Source organism: Triticum aestivum, chromosome 7A (genome assembly GCF_018294505.1).
Source record: "Triticum aestivum cultivar Chinese Spring chromosome 7A, IWGSC CS RefSeq v2.1, whole genome shotgun sequence".
Lineage (NCBI taxonomy): Eukaryota > Viridiplantae > Streptophyta > Magnoliopsida > Poales > Poaceae > Triticum > Triticum aestivum.
In genome coordinates this window covers 668793446-668812994 of record NC_057812.1, presented here as the reverse complement: position 1 = coordinate 668812994, position 19549 = coordinate 668793446, and the positions used below count along the sequence as shown (strand labels likewise).

Here is a 19549-nt window from a genome sequence, read left to right as displayed (position 1 = left end):
GTAACCCTACAGACCCTACAACAATTACAGCCGCGAGACGAGGACCCCCCGCCCTCCCGCCGCCGGAGCGGCAAACGGAGGATGAGGGATCCGGCGCAACGGCAGCGTAGAGGTGGATCGGCCGGGAGATGTAAAAAGTCGCGCCTCTTCTTCGAAGGGGGAGAGTGAGAGAGACGTCCAGGCTCGTCTCGGCTAGAGTGATGTCGTGGCTTTATCTGTACGATCACGAGTACAGTTCACATGGAGGAGGAGGAACGGCACATTCTTACCACTGGGTTCAAATTAATACGTTATCCACTGTTTGGTTATTCATCTCAGGTACTTTAGGACTATTAGGACAAGTAATTTACATTGGACAAAACGACAATGTTGTTGGCGTTTTCACACCATAGCACCATCAACTCCATCATGCATGACTTCCTACGTAGAGTAGCTTTTTAGTTAATTTATGCATCATTTGAGTCGGCGCGTGCCCCAACACTAGCCCGACCCACATATTTTAAACGACGCAGAGCAAGTCGCCACACTGCCCAGATCCAGATCGGTTGCGCCTCCTGGCTGGATGAGATCCGCCCCATCTCCTTCATCGCGAGTATGGAGGGGATCCCCCGCCACCATCATCGGACAAAAGGGTGAATCTACTGGGGGGCTTTAACAGGCTCGAGCGCCCCCCCCCCCCCCCTCCAGGGATACAATTTTTTTTTCTACTAGTTTTAGGCCGCGCCCAGCCCAGGCAATCAGTGGCAGCCCATCAAGCCCACATAGTCATAATCATGTCTATACTCGTCCAGAATCCTTCGTTCGTTAAGTTTGAGCCTGCCCTCCGTTTTGTCCCAAGATTCGCCACTGGCCGGACACCAGGCTTAGACCGGTGACGTCAGCAACGGATGGAGAGGAGGACGGAGGGAGGAGAGGTGGCTATAGTTAGCTATTGAACGAACTAAGAGGAAAAAATTTCTTTGAGCGTGACCAAAAGGATTGATACAATGCAGAAGGTGGCAGAGCCTGTTCAATCTTGGTCTTGGTCACCGAAAGAGTGAAAATGAAGATGGAGTTGCTCTTTCTTGTCTTGCATGTGTTAAGTTGTGCATGTCACGCGCTGCCGCTGGAGGTGCCGGAGTGTTGGATGGACTCTTCCCGGGGTTTGTTGGTAACCAACCTCATAGCTGATAGTACCGGTGCCTTATCATATGAATAAAGCTCTTCATTACCCGGCAAAAGAAAACACGCTGCACACTTGCGCACAGCGACCCAACACAGGCACTGCATTGCACTGTTTTGAAAATCCGACGTTTAATTTGTCCTGGCTCGCTGGGTCGATCGACGTCCTCCACGTACCACTTGATTTTGATTTGATCTGATCATCTGAGGCATGCCATGTGCGCCTGTATGGAAACGAAGGCCTTGACAAGCGTGGCATGACCGGCAAGCCAGTGATCAAGCTAGCTCCGCCACAGGGTCTGGCCGAACGTAACATGCACCGTCCCATTAGCGATGACTAGCACGGCAAGAAGAAACGTGCCAATAAAAAGTGGGCCGTACGTACCGGTCGTACCTGCTGCCGAATTGAGTTCCCCCCTCGCTCCATTTTTTTCGATTTTGCATTTGACGAAGTGATCGACTGGCACGTAATTTAGGCACTGTTTGGTTCATAAGTCCTAAGACTTTTTTTAGTCCCAACTTATAAGTTTCAAGTCTCTAAAATGTCCCTACCTGTTTGGTTCCTGGGACTTATAAGTCTCTATAAGACCATATTACAACTAAAAGTCCATATAAATCCCTCTTTGAGAGTCTTATTTTGTAAGTTCCAAATGCCCACTTTAAGTCCCTATAAATCCCTCCTGTTTGGTTTAGATGGGACTTATAGGGTTATTTAAGTCCATAGACCAATAAGTCCCTGAAAACAAACACCCTCTTAGGCTGGTTGTAATGGGGAGTATGATATACTAGTATCATGCATATGATACTAGTGTATGATACTACCTCCCTAATGCATAGTACTTCCTCCGTCACGGTTTAGAAGGCACAGTTAAATTTGCATGCGTTTCCACAATAGACAAAAATTAGGGCGCATTGCATTTATTTCTAGTAACTAATTAGTACTATTTCTACATGTATGCGTAGTGTGAATGCTATTTTTTTAGCCCATCTCTATATGCATGCGTAGTGTGAATGCTATTTTTTAGCCCATCTCATAACCAATAGATAACCACCTAGGTCCCAGAGAATTTTCAACCGCGCCTTCTAAACCGTGACGGAGGTAGTATCATATATTAGTATCATGTAGTACTTTATTTATTGCCATGCATGACACAAAGTAACATAGCATTTAATATGATACGGTATCATGATATGATACTACACCCTCTCTTTCTTCATTTAATACTATGACACATTATCAAAATTGCGTAGTTGGCGTGCATGATACTAGCTATGATACTACCATTACAACCAGCCTTAGTCATCAGCGCTCACATGCATGGCGGTGCATGTGAGGCTCCACCGCTCCACATTAGTTGACTTGATATTAATACGAAATCAAGAGATCAACAGGGAATGAAAGGTACAAATGAACCACTACAAAGTCGTCAATTGGACTCCTTGTAAGTGTAACCAGCGAATTCCTATGGCGCCTTCTGAAATTAAAGATGATCAGTATGCATGTCCTAAGCGTTGATCGCTCGCTGGCACCCTTGTCACCTCATCTCTAGTTCTTCTTTTCCTTCCGAGAGAGTTGTATGCCTTGTGTGCTGCGCCAAGTTTCAGCAATGAGATGATTATACATTTCTACCGTGGTGAGATGTGTGTGTGTGTGTGACCACCCCATCCCGACTCATATCCTACGCTCGTACTCCACTAGTAAACACAGGCATATATGTCTAGACAGTGGCTGCAGCACCGCGACAACCTCCGATCTCCGGCCGATGAGTTCCTCCACCAGACCGTGACATGTACCGTCAAAAGAACGACACGAGGAGACGGGGCAAGGATCGGTCGAATCTCGCGGCGCCCTAACGCCATGCCGTTCCGCTTCCGGAAAAGACACCCTCCAAAATGCGCAGAGGTAGACAGTGTTGATGTGTCGTTTGCCGGGCGCTCCATGGCCGGGACGCGTGCTCGGCCACCCAGGCGGCATCACGCATTCACGCACAGTGCACCTCTGGTTCGAGCGATGCTGAAGATAGGAGGATATCTGCATGCATGCGTGCTGGTCTCCGACTCCACGTGAAAATGTTTTTCGTAGCAGACCGTACGCGTCCACGACATGGAGAGGTAGACTGCTGGTCGTCCGGTACCGGAATAGTGCGCGCGTGCATGTGCTACACCCTAGTCTAGTGACGGACCATACCTAACATGCTAGCAATATGGTCCTTTTTTTTAATGATATAGGATGATACGCATTTCTAGAGTCTCTACCATTTGTGTGTTATCACTGAGAAAATCCAGGTGGGAAAAGATAATACTACGGCTACGGGTTGACAACAGCTGAGCACTTTTTTTTTTGCAATCACTTGATTCTCACTCTGGCTTTGTCTCTCTCTCTCTCCTCCATGTGCCAGGTCAGTAGGTGGGGTCCACGATGGCAGAAAAAATCTTGCTCTCCTCACTCTCTCACCCCCACGAGCAACCGTACGAAAGGTACTACGGAACAGGCCGGACGGGCCGGAGCGGGAGGCGGCCCCGGCGCGAGCGATCGGTCGGAGCAAAACCGGGTGCTGGTTAAGGCGCTGACGGGCCCAACCCGGTGCTCCCAACTGTACCCGCACTTGTACCTCCCCTTGCCAGCTCCATAAACAAAATCTCTCTGCTTGCCTTGAAAGAGGAAGAAGAAAAACTCTGTCTTGCTACGCACACACGCAGGTGCACATTCCATGCTCCCAGCTCTAACATGGTCACTGAATGAACAAGTGCTTCCTCCTTTCGGTTTATTAGTTCCTCTCATATTTTGAACTAAAAATTACACATACATTTACATTAAAAAAGTATGAGTTATATGTAGAAAAAGTATTGCCATTGAAAACCTTTTTGAATGTGAATTTAGTAATATAATTTTTGGCGGCATATCACTAATATTTTACAAAATTAAATATACGGTCAGAATACTAGTGGGCATAATAAACACGGACGGAGGAAATACGTTCTAAGTACATGAGGCTAAGGCTTAAGATGTGTATAGTCTAGTTCAACGAAATTAACATCTCACTTAGTCACTTTATTTTCTAGCACAATTTTGTTGTTAGTAAATTGCAAGTTCGGTTGTGGGGTGGCAAGTACCCCCCCTCGTTCACAAATGTAAGATGTTTTTGAATATTTTAATATGAACTACATAAAACTGAAATAAGTAAACAGATATATTAAAAATGTACTTTGGATTCACACAGAAATTAGAACATACATATTTATGAAAAGAGGGAGTATTTCCCAAAATATGAAAAATATAATACTCCCTCAGATCCATGTTAATTGTCATATATTTAATATAACTTTAATACAATTTTATACTAAGTCTGCGAAAATTAGTGTGGATTGAAGGGAGTACAACTGATTAGGAAAATGAAGGAGCCACAGATCCCCAACTGTTTGTCATGATTTTAAGTTAGGACAAGACGTTATTCATGGCGCATTTTCCTGTCAACTTTGTGTCGATTTTGTATGAAAGGCCACATTCCATTGCGAAAAAATATATATTTTAAATGGCAAGAGGACCTGTGCAACGCCGCACAACCTCCAGCTCTCCCGTTATATAAGAAGGAGCCACCATGGCCGTCTCAGGTGGTGTTTGTTTCTCTAGTCCTAGGACTTTTTCTAGTCCCTGGGACTTTTTGAAAAAGACTCTCAAGGAGGTGCTTCTAAGGACTTTTAGCAAAAAGTCCCAAAAAAGTCCCACCATGTTTGGTTTGCTAGGGACTTTTTCTAGTCCCTACATCAAAAAGTCCCTGGAAACAAACACCCCCTCGGTACAACCGCCTTGTGTTCACCTCTAGTGTCGACCCTCGCCAAGAACCCGCCGCCGCCGCCACTTACAAGAGTCTCGAGGTCTCCGGCGTCCACCGAAGCAGCGGCACGATGAAGCGCCTGTTCAGACGGCTCTCCCGCGTGGCCGCGGCCGACGCCTGCGCTGCCGCCGCCTACAAGCCGCTCCGGCCCGACGCTGCCGCGAAGGCCTCCTCCACGGCAGCTTCGTCGTCGTCCTCCTCGTTCTTCGGCGCGCGGAGGCTCGGCCGGGGCTCGCGGGTGCCGGAGGGGCACGTGCCGGTGTGCGTCGGCGAGGAGGGTGGCCCAATCGAGCGCTTCGCCGTGCGGGCCGAGCTCCTGGGCTAGCCGGCGTTCAAGGCCCTGCTCCGGCGCGCCGCGCAGGAGTACGGCTACGGCCACCCTGGTGCACTCCGCATCCCCTGCGCCGTGGCCAACTTCCGCCGCCTCCTCCTCGGCCTCTCCGACCTCGGCTGCCAGGCAACCGACGACGACGACGCCGCGCTCTACTACTAGCCAAGCCCTTCTTGCCCGTTTAACCCTCCTCGCTCGGCTGACATGCCGGGCGTGACAGGAAATTTGCTCCTGGCAAAGGCAAACCGGTGAACCACAGAACCAGCAGAGCAAATTGCCAGCTGCTGCGTTCTGCCAGATCTGCCCCTGCATGGACGCTGTACATAGGGAGTTTGGGGAGGGTAGGACGGGGATTCCGCCGCATTTTCTACTGCAGCTCAGCAATTTTAGGACCTGCTGTCTTGTGGGAATTCTCCTTCTTTTTCTGAGTGTTCTTGTAGCTAGCTCAAGATCAAGCTCTGGTAGCTGCAATGGAGCTTCTTCCTCTTCTTTTGCTGGGGATTTTGAGGTCTTGATAACACATCATGTAAGCCGCAAGGCTGTGAAATGGATGATTTTGCTACTGCAAAAGTTTGCTCCAGGATCTGGTGGTGTGTAGAATGCAATGCACTTCCATGGATCTCCAGCTAGCTCTAGCAGTTCAGGCAGCCTGTCATGGAGCACAATGGTGTACTACAATGATTGACCATTTGGTAGTACTAAACTACTTGGGCCTGTGGAGGTTTTTTTTAAAATGAAAATTTAGGTTTTATGGGCAGGTTCAAAATAGCTGACCGCATATAGAGCCATACAGTGCGTGTGTATAGGATCTTCCAGATTTTTTTTTCAAAACAGAGTCAAAAAAATGTGCCTCACTCATTAAGTAAAGGACTGTGATACATAACGAACGTTATGTATTTAGTAATTGATCCGAACGATCTTTCTACTAGCTAATCATGCATAGTTTTATACCCATCCTCTTCACGTTTGTGATCACCGATGGAGCACTTGTAAATGATTATATGCATGCATGCAACTACTCCCTCCGTTCTTAAATATTTGTCTTTCTAGACATTTCAAATGACTACTACATACAGATGTATGTAGACATATTTTAGTCTGTAGATTCACTCATTTTGCTCCGTATGTAGTCACTTGTTGAAATGCCTAGAAAGACAAGTATTTAGGAACAGAGGGAGTAAAAGATAAACAAATGATGTCAGCTAAGATTCCTTCTGTTTTGAAACTTCAAAATGTTTTGTAGGTTATACCGTTGCTCCGATTGAAAATTCGTTTTTATATGAAAAATTCGTCTCGACGAGATCTTCGGAACTAGATCCTATGTTGCTATGTTTCGGTTACTTTTTTTCAGGTCAAAAGTTACCACGTCAAGACTATGTGAACTATCACGCCTGTTGTTTGTAACTTATTATGGTGTTTACGCTGAAGTTATCATGATATGTTTCAACTACTTTTTCCGTCTGGGTTGAAATATACCATAGAATTTGTAAGTAAATTATCAAGTCCGCAATACCACCGTCAACCATCAGTGTCGTGCCTGGGCCACAAAGTGAGGTCCATGTGCCGACACGGCATGAACCACTTATAAATGGAACTTTGCAGGTTGTGTCGGGCTAGAATTGTTTAGGCGTGTGCCCGGCCGTGCCGTGCTCGGCTAGCCGTTGGCCACATATGTTCAGGTCTATGGTCCATAAAAAACCATGCTATCTACGCATAAGTTACCGGGTATGTTTTTTTACAACTTCTTTTTCCCCGGGTCAAAGTTACCGCAATGTTTGGACATACGTTATCAGGTCAGAGGTTGGATATTACCATGTTATTTACACAATTCCTTGGGGTTATGTTTTTTCCTCTTAAAACATAGTAAAAAATAATTGCAGTATTTGTACCCGAGTTATCAGCTCTGTTGTGCATATATTACCTTGTTATTTACGCACAAGTTACCGGGAGATGTTTTTCAATAACTTCTATCCCTGGGTCAAAAAAGTTACCGTGGTGTTTGTACATGAGTTATCAGCTATGTTCTACGTATATTACCATGTTATTTGCACAGAAGTTACCGTGAAACTTTTTTATCGAGATGGAGATGGAGACATACCCGTCACTTCATTCGACGACCATCACTACGCGTCATGTTCTTTATCAAATGGGTGTCTTGTTGGTGAGTGGAATAAATGGTTCTATTTACACATGATCAATCGAGGGTTAGGGTATTTTCTATTAAAAAATCTCAGGTCAAAAAAAGTGACCACACCTGGATGAAGTAAGTTATCAGCTCTATTGTGCGTATATTACCATGTTATTTACACATGAGTTACCGGTGGTATTTTTCAATAACATTTTACCCTAGGTCAAAAATTTACCACGTCTAGGCTAAGTAAGTTATCAACTCTTTTGTGCTTATATTATCATAATGTTTATATAGAAGTTACTGGGGGTATGTTTGTCAAGATACTTTTATCCCAAGGTAAAAAAAAATCACCTGGTGTTTGTAGTGAGTTATCAGCTTTTGTTGTGTGTATTATCATGCTATTTGCACGGAAGTTATCGGGGTATGTTTTCAACAGCCTTTTTTCCTTGGGTCAATAAATTATCATGGTGCTTGTATATGAGTTATCAGATCTCATGTACGTCTATTATCATGCTATTTACACACAAATTATTGGAATGTATGTTTTTCAGTAACTTTCGTCACGGGGCAAAAAATTATCACGGAGTTTATACGTGAATTATCAGCTCTCCTGTGCGTGCGTTACCATGCTAAGGCGTGAAGTTCTAGGCTTTAATAAGTTTGTACAATTCAGAAGGACCAAACTAAAATAAATTGAATTTACGAGTATCCAAGTAAATATTTTAGTTGAGTTCATACACCCCCAATTGCTAGGTTAGCTGGTTAACCTTGCATGTACTGAATCCTAGGGACAAGAGATCGAGTCCTATTGCACGCGCATTGTTTTTTGACAAAAAAAAAGAATAAACAAGCTTTAATCACGCCAATTAGATTAGAGAATTTAATCATACTAATTAAGAGCCGAAGATTAAACCGGATCAATTAATGCCCAGGCCACAATGCGGCAATCAATGCGGTGCAAAAATAGTCTGGTAAACGATCAGACTTAATCAATGCGGCAATCGCGGGCCACGCATCAATAATTATCGGGATGAATTGGTGCCGCCAGATGCGCATCGAACGGTTCCTAAGATCGTTCGGATCTAATACTAAAGTCCGAATGTTCGGAAATTAGAAATTCCGTTAAGTAAAATAGAATTGTCAAGGTAATTAACAAAAAAAAAGCAGGGGAGAACTCAGTCAGTTGAACAACGCACACATGATAGGTCAGATACTCTGAAGAGAGTCTCGTCCAGATATCACATAGGCAGCATGGTCATCACTTTCTCTCCAAGCAGGTGTCATCGCCATCTTTTGTCCTCGAGCTGTCGAGCAAGGGACTGCGACTTCGCTGCTAATTTTCTAGAACTTTGAAGAAATTGGTTTGGTTTGATCTACTCGCTTTCGGTTGGGATTGAGGAGAAGCTTTGCTCGTCCTGTGAGTAGCTTGGCAACCACGGGGGGCGACGTACGTATTGTTAGTTACGCGCATGGTTGACTCAGTCGCGACGGCATGCAATCTTAGCTGCATCCTACGTGTACAAGTGTGCTCGGCGTTTGCATGGACGCGAAGGCCAGAAGAGCATACATTCTGTCTGCTCTCTGCACTATGTTTGGACACGTACTCAAATAAGTACCGTGTCATTAGGAATAACAAGATTGCAATGCGTACGGATCGGCGTACGTACGTAAGTACGTTGTGTGTACGTGTGCTCTACGAGCTCTTGCTTGTCTCCGTCACAGCCAGCTCGGTGACAGTGGCCGGCGACGATGTCGGTCCACCGGTCCAACGTAGATGACAGGTCCAAAGCAGCTGCCGACGGAGTACGAAAGCGAGAGTGCGTAATAAGACGAAATTGATAGCGTAATATACTGGTACTAGTGTACTGTGTACACCACAAAGTACAAACGTCGTCAGGCATCCATGTCGGCACAACCGTACAAGAGATGAAACCGAAAGTCCAGTCGTCGCAGTGTCTGTAGTTACTCGATCGACCTCAGTTATCTCCATTGCTGGGCGCTTACGTAGACGCTTATGAATAAAAAAATAATTCTTATAAAATAAAAAAGAAGCTTAGCATTTTCTGACCCAACGGCAAGCGCTAATGAGGGGCACTAAATTAATTGCAGAACTAGTAGAAAAACCAATCGCTACATGCATAGCTATGGAGAAAAAAAGGCAAGGCGCCCGCCTCCAGTTTTTGCGTCGCTGCCAGGTTAGACGCTCGGATTTTGTAGTCTAACTGCCGATCGGACAGGATATTTCTTCTAGTGCCCAGGCCTAGCGCCCGGCGTTGTAGATGCCCTTATAAGGCCTTGTAGTATGCTAGGTGCTTAAAAAAATAAATCGAATTTTTCTAATACACCAGTGCTTATTTCTACGGCAGATGCCTGATTAATCGTCTACGCTGAATAAATAGGCATTATTGTTAAAAATCTGATTTATTTCTCTAAACACCTCTCTTAAACACCTTGCATTGTACAAGGCTTAATTAGGTAATTTTGCTTGTCTACACGTGGGTGCTTGCGAAGGCACTACTTTTCACCTGCTAAATTAGGCAGATCTCCATAAGTACACATGCCGGTCCAAAGCATTCGTCGTCGTCCGACTGAGCCGCGCTCATTTTCTTCTCTCTCTGCGGTGGTTGCATGCATGTGAACGGGAAGAAATGCTGGACTACTACAATACCGCCGGAAAGCAACGGCAAAACCGTTGATCAGTTCGACGGCACTGGCTAATTTGGGTCAAAATATCTAGGGTTTTTTAAACGGTGCTGATCCAGTCATCCAATCCAACCTGTGAACTTCAGTTTCTTGCCTTGATTGCAACTTGATTAATTAAGTTGCTTAGGTCATCAGTCGGACTGGATTACATTACGTTTAGGCTGGTCACAATGGGCAAGAACATAGTCTAGTAACTTACACATTTCCCTAGACTATGTTACTACCTTCACAGTGGGTAGGAATATCTATGTACTGTCATGCAACAATGTATTTATTAGATTATAGATTCATTGTTTCTTGGAGTGTGTGATGTTCCGGTAACTTAGCAAGTTACCACAAACACCTCTCTCTTCATTAAATATGTGACACATAAGCAAAGTTGTATTGGAATGTGTGATGTTACTCCTAAGTTCCTCTCCATTGTGACCAGCCTTAGTGAGAAGACTGTCTTTGTGATATTATCATTATGGTCAATAATAGCGTCCTAATTGCGTGGGATGACCGAGTTTGAGTTTCGGTCAGGATCTTGAGCAGAACATTCGAGAGCCTGATAAGAAGACGCCCATCTCAATCGACCGATGCACGCATGCGTGGCCACTGACAAGTAGCCCAGGTAATAGCTGAGATGTCTACATCAAAAGTATAAGAGTGTCGGTGTACTTTGATGTGGACGCGGAGATAAATTCAACCTTGAACAATGCTAGGCGGAGTTAAGATGACTGTGTTGTCTTCGCTATGAATTTATATATAGAGAGAGTGATAGGGATGAATTCTTAAATTCCTTGCTGGGTACAAAAATCCACTTCCACGTGAATGCTACGTACTCCCTCGGTTCCTAAATACTTGTCTTTCTAGAGATTTCAACAAGTGACTACATACGGCACAAAATAAGTGAATCTACACTTTAAAATATGTCTACATACATCCATATATTGAGTCCATTTGAAATGCCTAGAAAGACAAGTATTTGGGAACGGAGGGAGTACATGCGTACACCACTATGCATGCGCCAACTAAAGTTAATAACATAGTACCATCATTGTTAAGCGATCATCATTGAACAGACCAGCGGTGGTGTTCTACGTTGATAGCACAGCCATACTTAACATCTACTAGTTTGTCCATCACGTAACCTTGCCTTGACTGCAACTTGATTAATTTTCTTAGGCTAGTCATAGTGGAAGTAACATAGCGCACTTCTAGAAAAGTTTGCTTACGTGGCATATAGTTAATGAGAAGTGGTAACACAATATGTTACTGTAACATAGCGCTTCCCAAAATAAGATGAGTCTACAAGCTAATAAATGAAGTCCTCTATGACACTAGTACTATGTTACTTTGCACTATGAATATAGTACTCTCCCTTCTTTCCGGTTTATAAGGTTCAATTCAAAAATCTCACCAACCAAGGTAGATGATGAGTGGTGGAATATTTTTTGTAGTTTGCAAAAACACCCAATTAATGCCCTTGTTTTCCTCAAAAAATTAAGTTTACGAATGCATTAATTGCAATGCATGCATGCACTTTATGCATGCATGCATGCACTTTATGCATGCATTGGTCAGTTTTCTCTTAATACTTGCATGCAATGATTTAATGCACCTTGAAGTCTGAACATGTGATGGGAAACAACCAAATTGAGCCTTATAAAATGAAAAAACTAAAATTTTGAGATAAGCCCTATAAACTGGAAAGGAGGGAACTTAGGTGGTGTTTGGTTCTCTAGTCCTAGGACTTTTTTTATTCCCAACTAAAAAGTCTCTAATCCCTAAAAAGTACTTCCCTGTTTGTTTCCAGAGACTAAAAAGTCCCTAGTCTCTTTCTAGAGATTATTAAATGACCATGTTGCCCTTACTATATAGAAAAATAACAATCAAACAACACCATAGGGTGACGGGCCAATGAGTGCATGGAGGGGCATTGTTGGAAAAGTTCCAAAAAGTTCCAAAAAAGACTCCTTGAGAGTCTTCTTTATTTAGTCCCAAATGCCTAGTTTAGTCCCTAAAAAGTCCCTCCCGTTTGGTAAAAAATCTCTAAGAGGGACTTTTTCTAGTCCCTACACAAAAAAGACCCTAGAAACAAACACCCCCTTAGACTAGTGTCATATGCATGACACTAGTATAAGTTACTCCCCATTATGACCAGTTAGACTACCCACAGTGGGAGTAACATAAATGATAACATCACACTTATCTACGCAAAATAGATGATGTGACAGGTAATTAATGAAGAAAGAGAGGCATGTGATAGCATTGCTAGTTACTGTAACATCACACATATCAAGAAAAGATGAGTCTACAACATAATAAATGAAATGATGCATGACATAACACATATATTACTACCCACTGTGAAGGTGGTAATAGACTGGTAACATATGCATGTTACTACTCTAAGTTACTCATTACAGATAGTAAGAAGACTGTCTCTTTGATTTTAGCGTCATGGCCAATAATTGCGTCCTAATTGCATGAGATGACTAGGGTTTGAATTTCGGTCAGGATCTTCGGCAGAACTTAAACCTGATAAGAACATGCCTGTCTCGATCGACCGATGCATGCATGCGTGGCCACTGATGAGTAGTCCAGCTAACAACTGAGCGATTTTTCATCAAAGCCTAAGAGAGTTCTTGTACTTTGATGTGGACCCGGAGATAAATACAACCTTGAACAAAGCTAAGCGGAGTTAAGATGACAGTGCTGTCATCGCTGTAAATTTATATGTAGGTACGTAGAGTGATTGTGAAGCTAGATTGGGATGAATTCTTAAACTGTTTGGTGGCCACAAAAACCCACTTGCACGTGAATACTACTACGTATGTACACCACTATGCATGTGCCAACAAAAGTTAATAACATAGTAACATCATTGTTAAGCGATAATCATTGTACGGATCAGTAGTCGTGTTGTACGATGGTATATTGCACATCAATACTTAACATCTACTTAGGGTTTGTCCAGAAGTGATTAGTTTAATAGGATTATAGGAACGATCACGTAAGCTCCAAAGGCAAGTGGGGTATCGAGACTTACATCAAGCAGAGCACAACCAAAACACACATAAGCACAAACAATGACAAAACAGGCCTAAAATATGGCGGGGTTGACACCATTATTGGACTACAGAACGGAGTCCACTATAACGGAAAATTAAAGCAGTACTTCCACTCTTGGAGGGCTGCCCGTGATTCCGGACTGTACGCAATGGGTCCCACAGGAGATGTGATAGTTTTGGCATAAACTAGGCTGCGCAGTCTTGGGTACAAGAATGTATTTCCTCCGTTTCAAATTACTCGTCACAGAAATGAATGTATGTAGAATTAAAATACATCTAGATAGATTTATAACTGTGACAAGTAATTCGGAACGGAGGGAGTACGTGAGTATACTTCCAGAAAAAAGAACGTACGTGAGTACTGGTTAGCTGTACCATACCGGAGCTGGTTAGTTCTTACGTTATGCATGGAAGCATGGTGCTGAGCGACGGACTCGGTCGTGCCCAATAAACATCTACTCCCTCCGTTCCGAAATAATTGTTTTTCTAGCCATCTCAAATGCACTACAACATACGGATGTATGTAGACATGTTTTAGAGTGTAAATTCACTCATTTTGCTCCGTATGTAGTCACTTGTTGAAATATCTAGAAAGACAATTATTTCGAAACGGAGGGAGTAGAACCAACTCACGAACGCGGCATCAAACCGCCTTGCTTGCTGGCCTTCTCTCATTTTTTTATACGTAGCGTAGAGTGGTACGGACGCAGAACTTTGCATTACCAGTTATGGCCTCAAATCTTTTTAGCTTAGATTATTGTGTCGTCGCCAGCAACGCAACTTACATACGCGTTTTGCACAGGATACAACTTGGACAAGCACATAGAATTAAAAAACATGCTAGTGCGAACCCAGCTGCGCCATTGTGGAAGAGAGAGAGAGAGAGGGGTAAGCTAGCTACTTGTTAACAGTGGGGAGATTGTATGGCCCGGGAAGCGAAAAGGCCCATCAACTGAGTGCAAATGCAAGTCGTTTCCCCGCGGCAAAAGCGAACCGCCACCGATGAAAGCAACAGCTGCTAGTACAGTTGGGAGGCACGTGATGATCACGCATGCCTGCGCTGTGGGAGACGGGGAGGAGCTCGAACAAGTTTCAGACGAACGATGCGGCGGTGGAGCTATGGAGGTCATTCGTTGAGCAGAGACACACGCGCAGCTGCCGGTGCGGCCTGGCGCGCGGGGCCGGCATGCTGGGTCGACGACGGTTGTGCAGCCGACAATAGACGGCCAGCGCCGCATGGAAACCAGGGGGCTGGGCGACCCACTGGTACGTGCGCGTGATCGAGCTGTACGCGGCGATACACGGACCCGTAAATGTGTCGGGCGGCGGGGCTGTCTGTACTTTCCGCGCGACCCATCCAGATACATCCACGCGACGGTGCCGGCCCAGCTAGCCAGGGGGCAAAAAGATCGGTCGACGCGCAGCTGACTAGCTCACTTTGGTGATCACGTTCCCTGTTTCAGCATACACACCAGCTCTCCTACTTGACTGCTGACTGCAAAAGTTGGAGGAACTCGTATCTTTCCATACGGCGTCAGTTGCTATTCTATCTGTTCGTCCCAACACAGCATGCGCTGGAAAAGTGGCGGTCGCCGTACGCGGTCCGGTGAGGTGCACTGGGTGCGGGCCAACACGTACGTGCCGTGCCGTGCCGGACCCGGAGCGATGCATGCGAGGGCCGACGGGCAGGGCTCCGGCCGGCCGGACCATCGTGCGGCTCGTCCCACGTGGACGTGCATGGCTCAACAGTTGGACGAACCCGTGCCCCGTTCACTCCTGTCGGCTTGCCATGCCACCTTTCTCGTCGTCTCCTCGGCCCAGGCTTGCTTGCTCTAATCACTTTCTGACCGACGCTGCTAGGCATAGTACCAGGTACTACGAGCTTTCTGCATGCATGCACATGCATGGGTCAAAAAGCGATCGGTGCACCACGTAGTAGTACGTACTCCGTACGTGTACCTGATACGATACTTTCTCCGATCATTTTTAGTTCGCATATAAGATTTGACTAAAGTCAAGTCTCGTAAAATTTGATCAGCTTTATAGAAAAAAAAATGTTAACATTCACAATCTAAAATCAATACCACTAGATGTGTCATGACTTAAGTTTCATATTATATAACTTTAGCATGGCAGATGTTGATATTTTTTTATATAAATACGGTCAAACTTTGTGAAGTTTGACTTCAGAGAATTCTAATACGCAGAGTAAAATGAACCGGAGGGAGTATAATAAAGTGTCAGACAACATGCAGAAAAAACTAAAGTGTCTTAAAAGCATGACATGATCGAGCACTGCTGCACCACTTGGATCCATTCGAGCACCGTATCCGACTCCACATCGGCGAGATCTTGGGCACGATCGCCTCGGAAGCCGCGAACCTTTCAAAGAGTCCTCGGTCACATGGAGTGGGAGACTGTGCCTGCATGCCATCGCCACGTCCAGAAGAGCACACAACGTGGACCGCATCATGGACACAGCAGCAGCACCATGTCCAGAGTAGATCCAACTTGTTGTTTCGGACACCACCTCCTGTGTCCTTTCTGTGCGCCCGTGACTGACGCCCAGGCCGCAACAAATGCATCCTAGGAACACCTACCTAGGAGTAGGCTGCTGTAGGTCAGTAACTGTGTCGCTATCTCACTGGTGCCTTCCTCTCTCGTTCTGCCTTATACTCCCTCCATTTCAAAATATAGTGCGCGCATGCTTTCCGAGGCCCAACTTTGATCATAAATTTAACCAACGAGACCAACTGCGGTGGGAGAAAAAAATTATATAATTGAAAACTTCTTTCGAATACGAATTCACTGATATAATTTTTGCTCCCGCCGCAATCGATCTTGGTAGTTAAATTTACGGTCAAAGTTGAAACACGGGAATAGAGAAAGCACTACATTATGGAATGGAGGGAGTATTACTTTATATATTTTTAGTGAGTATATAAAATTTGGTCAAAGTCAAACTTTATGAAAATTATTTTATCATGTTGATATTTTTTCTTACAAAACTAGTCAAACTTTATAAAGTTAGACTTTGACCAAATCTTGTAGGGCAGCCCTCCGCGCCGGTGCGCCGGCCCAAACTTTGGGCCTGCCCAACCCTGGCCGTTAGATGCCCGCATAGCCGTCGGATCACGCCCTTTGCCGATGATTGTCACCCTGGCACGTTTTTAGATCTGAAGAAAGCACCACTGCAGGTCATGCCCCCCCCCCCCCAAGTCGCCACGTCACGCAGGGCGCCGTTGCCCTCCCTCGTTTGCCCTCACAGTCGATAGTAGTCACCATTTCACCGCTGGTCACTGCCACTTCGCCGACCTCGCCAGTGGTCTGCGCCTCCCATACGTTTCTTGTCGGTCGCCACAACCCCCCCCCCCACACACACACGTGTTTTGATGTGCGCCGGAAGATTACCGGCGTTGGTGACGACGAGTAGTGCACTGTATATCCACCGTCGTACCGCTGGTGCTTCCAGCCATGGATTTTCTCGAACCGTCAGATGTGGATATTGGAAACATATTTGATATATGCTAGAACGGGCTATTGGAGATGCTGCATCCGATGATGGGTTTTGCGGGAACCGAAGCTGCAGCCGAAGACACAATCACCGTTGTTTGTTACAACCGTATACGGCAAAAGCTGCAACCACGTTCGCGCAGAGCTACAAGCTTTTTACACGGGAGCTGCAAACATCAGCGACATAGGTCGACGAATGTTACAAATGTACATTGAAAAGCATCATCCATGTTCTCAAAAAGCTGCAACCCGCGAGTCTGGTCACCTCGCACGGGGCTAGCGAGATGTCGTGGATTTGTGCTACATGCTACAACCTGTTGGGGAACGTAGCAGAAATTTAAAATTTTTCTACGTGACACCAAGACCTATCTATGGAGAAACCAGCAACGAGGGGAAGGAGAGTGCATCTACATACCCTTGTAGATCGTTACACGGAAGCGTTCAAGAGAACGGGGTTGATGGAGTTGTACTCGTCGTGATCCAAATCACCGATGATCCTAGTGCCGAACGGACGGCACCTCCGTGTTCAACACACGTACAGCCCAGTGACATCTCCTACGCCTTGATCCAGCAAGGGGAGAAGGAGAGGTTGGGGAAGACTCCATCCAGCAGCAGCACAACGGCGTGGTGGTGGTGGAGGAGCGTGGTACTCCAGTAGGGCTTCGCCAAGCATCGCAAGAGACGAGGAGGGAGAGGGGTAGGGCTGCGCCAAGAAGGAGAGGAACTCGTGTGTGTTGGGCAGCCCAAACCTCAAGTATATATTGGGGGAGGGGAGGGGCTGCGCCCCCACCTAGGGTTCCCTCCCTAGGGGTGGCGGCAGCCCCCAGATCCCATCTGGGTGGCGGCCACAAGGGGGAGAGGGGGAGGCGCACCTGGGGTGGGCCTTAGGGCCCATCTGCCCTAGGGTTTGCCCCCTTTCCCTCTTGGAGGCGCCTTGGGCCTTGGTGGGAGGCGCCCCAGCCCACCTAGGGGCTGGTCCCTTCCCACTATTGGCCCATGTAGGCCTCCGGGGCTGGTGGCCCCACTTGGTGGACCCCCGGGACCCTCCCGGTGGTCCCGATACGTTACCGATAAACCCCGAAACTTTTCCGATGACCAAAACAGGACTTCCCATATATAAATCTTTACCTCCGAACCATTCCGGAGCTCCTCGTGACGTCCGGGATCTCACCCGAGACTCTGAACAACATTCGGTAACCACATACAAACTTCCTTTATAACCCTAGCGTCATCGAACCTTAAGTGTGTAGACCCTACGGGTTCGGGAACCATGCAGACATGACCGAGACGTTCTCCGGTCAATAACCAACAGCGGGATCTGGATACCCATGTTGGTTCCCACATGTTCCATGATGATCTCATCGGATGAAGTACGATGTCAAGGACTTAATCAATCTCATATACAATTCCCTTTGTCTAGCGGTACGATACTTGCCCGAGATTCGATCGTCGGTATCCCGACACCTTGTTCAATCTCGTTACCGGCAAGTCTCTTTACTCGTTCCGTAACACATCATCTCGTGATCAACTCCTTGATCACATTGTGCACATTATGATGATGTCCTACCGAGTGGGCCCGGAGATACCTCTCCGTTACACGGAGTGACAAATCCCAGTCTCGATTCGTGCCAACCCAACAGACACTTTCGGAGATACCTGTAGTGTACCTTTATAGCCACCCAGTTACGTTGTGACGTTTGGCACACCCAAAGTATTCCTACGGTATCCGGAGTTGCACAATCTCATGGTCTAAGGAAATGATACTTGACATTAAAAAAGCTTTAGCAAACGAACTACATGATCTTGTGCTAGGCTTAGGATTGGGTCTTGTCCATCACATCATTCTCCTAATGATGTGATCCCGTTATCAACGACATCCAATGTCCATGGTCAGGAAACCGTAACCATCTATTGATCAACGAGCTAGTCAACTAGAGGCTTACTAGGGACATGGTGTTGTCTATGTATCCACACATGTATCTGAGTTTCCTATCAATACAATTCTAGCATGGATAATAAACGATTATCATGAACAAGGAAATATAATAATAACCAATTTATTATTGCCTCTAGGGCATATTTCCAACAGTCTCCCACTTGCACTCGAGTCAATAATCCAGTTCACATCGATATGTGATTAACACTCAAGGTCACATCCCCATGTGACCAACACCCAAAGAGTTCTGGGTTTGATCATGTTATGCTTGTGAGAGAGGTTTCAGTCAACGGGTCTGCAACATTCAGATCCGTATGTACTTCGTAAATTTCTATGTCATCTTGTAGATGCAACTACTACGCTACATTTGGAGCCATTTCAAATAACTGTTCTACTTGGAGCTATCCGGATAGGTGTTAAGCTTGCATCGACGTAACTCTTTACGTTGAACTCTTTATCACCTCCATAATCAAGAAACATATCCTTATTCCTCTAAGGATAATTTAGACCGCTATCTGGTGATCTACTCCTAGATTACCTTTGTACCCTCTTGCCAGATATGTGGCAAGGCACACATCAGGTGCGGTACTTAGCATGGCACACCGTATAGAGCCTATGACAAAAGTATAGGGGACGACCTTCGTCCTTCCTCTTTCTTCTGTCGTGGTCGTGCTTTAAGTCTTAACTTCATACCTTACAACTTAGGCAATAACTCCTTCCTTGACTGATCCATCTTGAACACCTTCAAGATCATGTCAAGGTATGTGCTCATTTGAAAGTACCATTTAGCGTTTTTGATCTATCCTCATAGATCTTGATGCTCAATGTTCAAGTAGCCTAATCCAGGTTTTCTATTGAAAAACACTTTTCAAATAACCCTAT

The 19549-nt window shown here is 45.6% G+C and overlaps 1 pseudogene; it reads left to right on the top strand.

Moving 5' to 3' along the window:
* Positions 1 to 4737: 4737 nt before the first annotated feature.
* LOC123154490 (auxin-responsive protein SAUR71-like) lies at positions 4738 to 5898 on the top strand (annotated as a pseudogene).
* The last annotated feature ends 13651 nt before the right edge of the window (positions 5899 to 19549 follow it).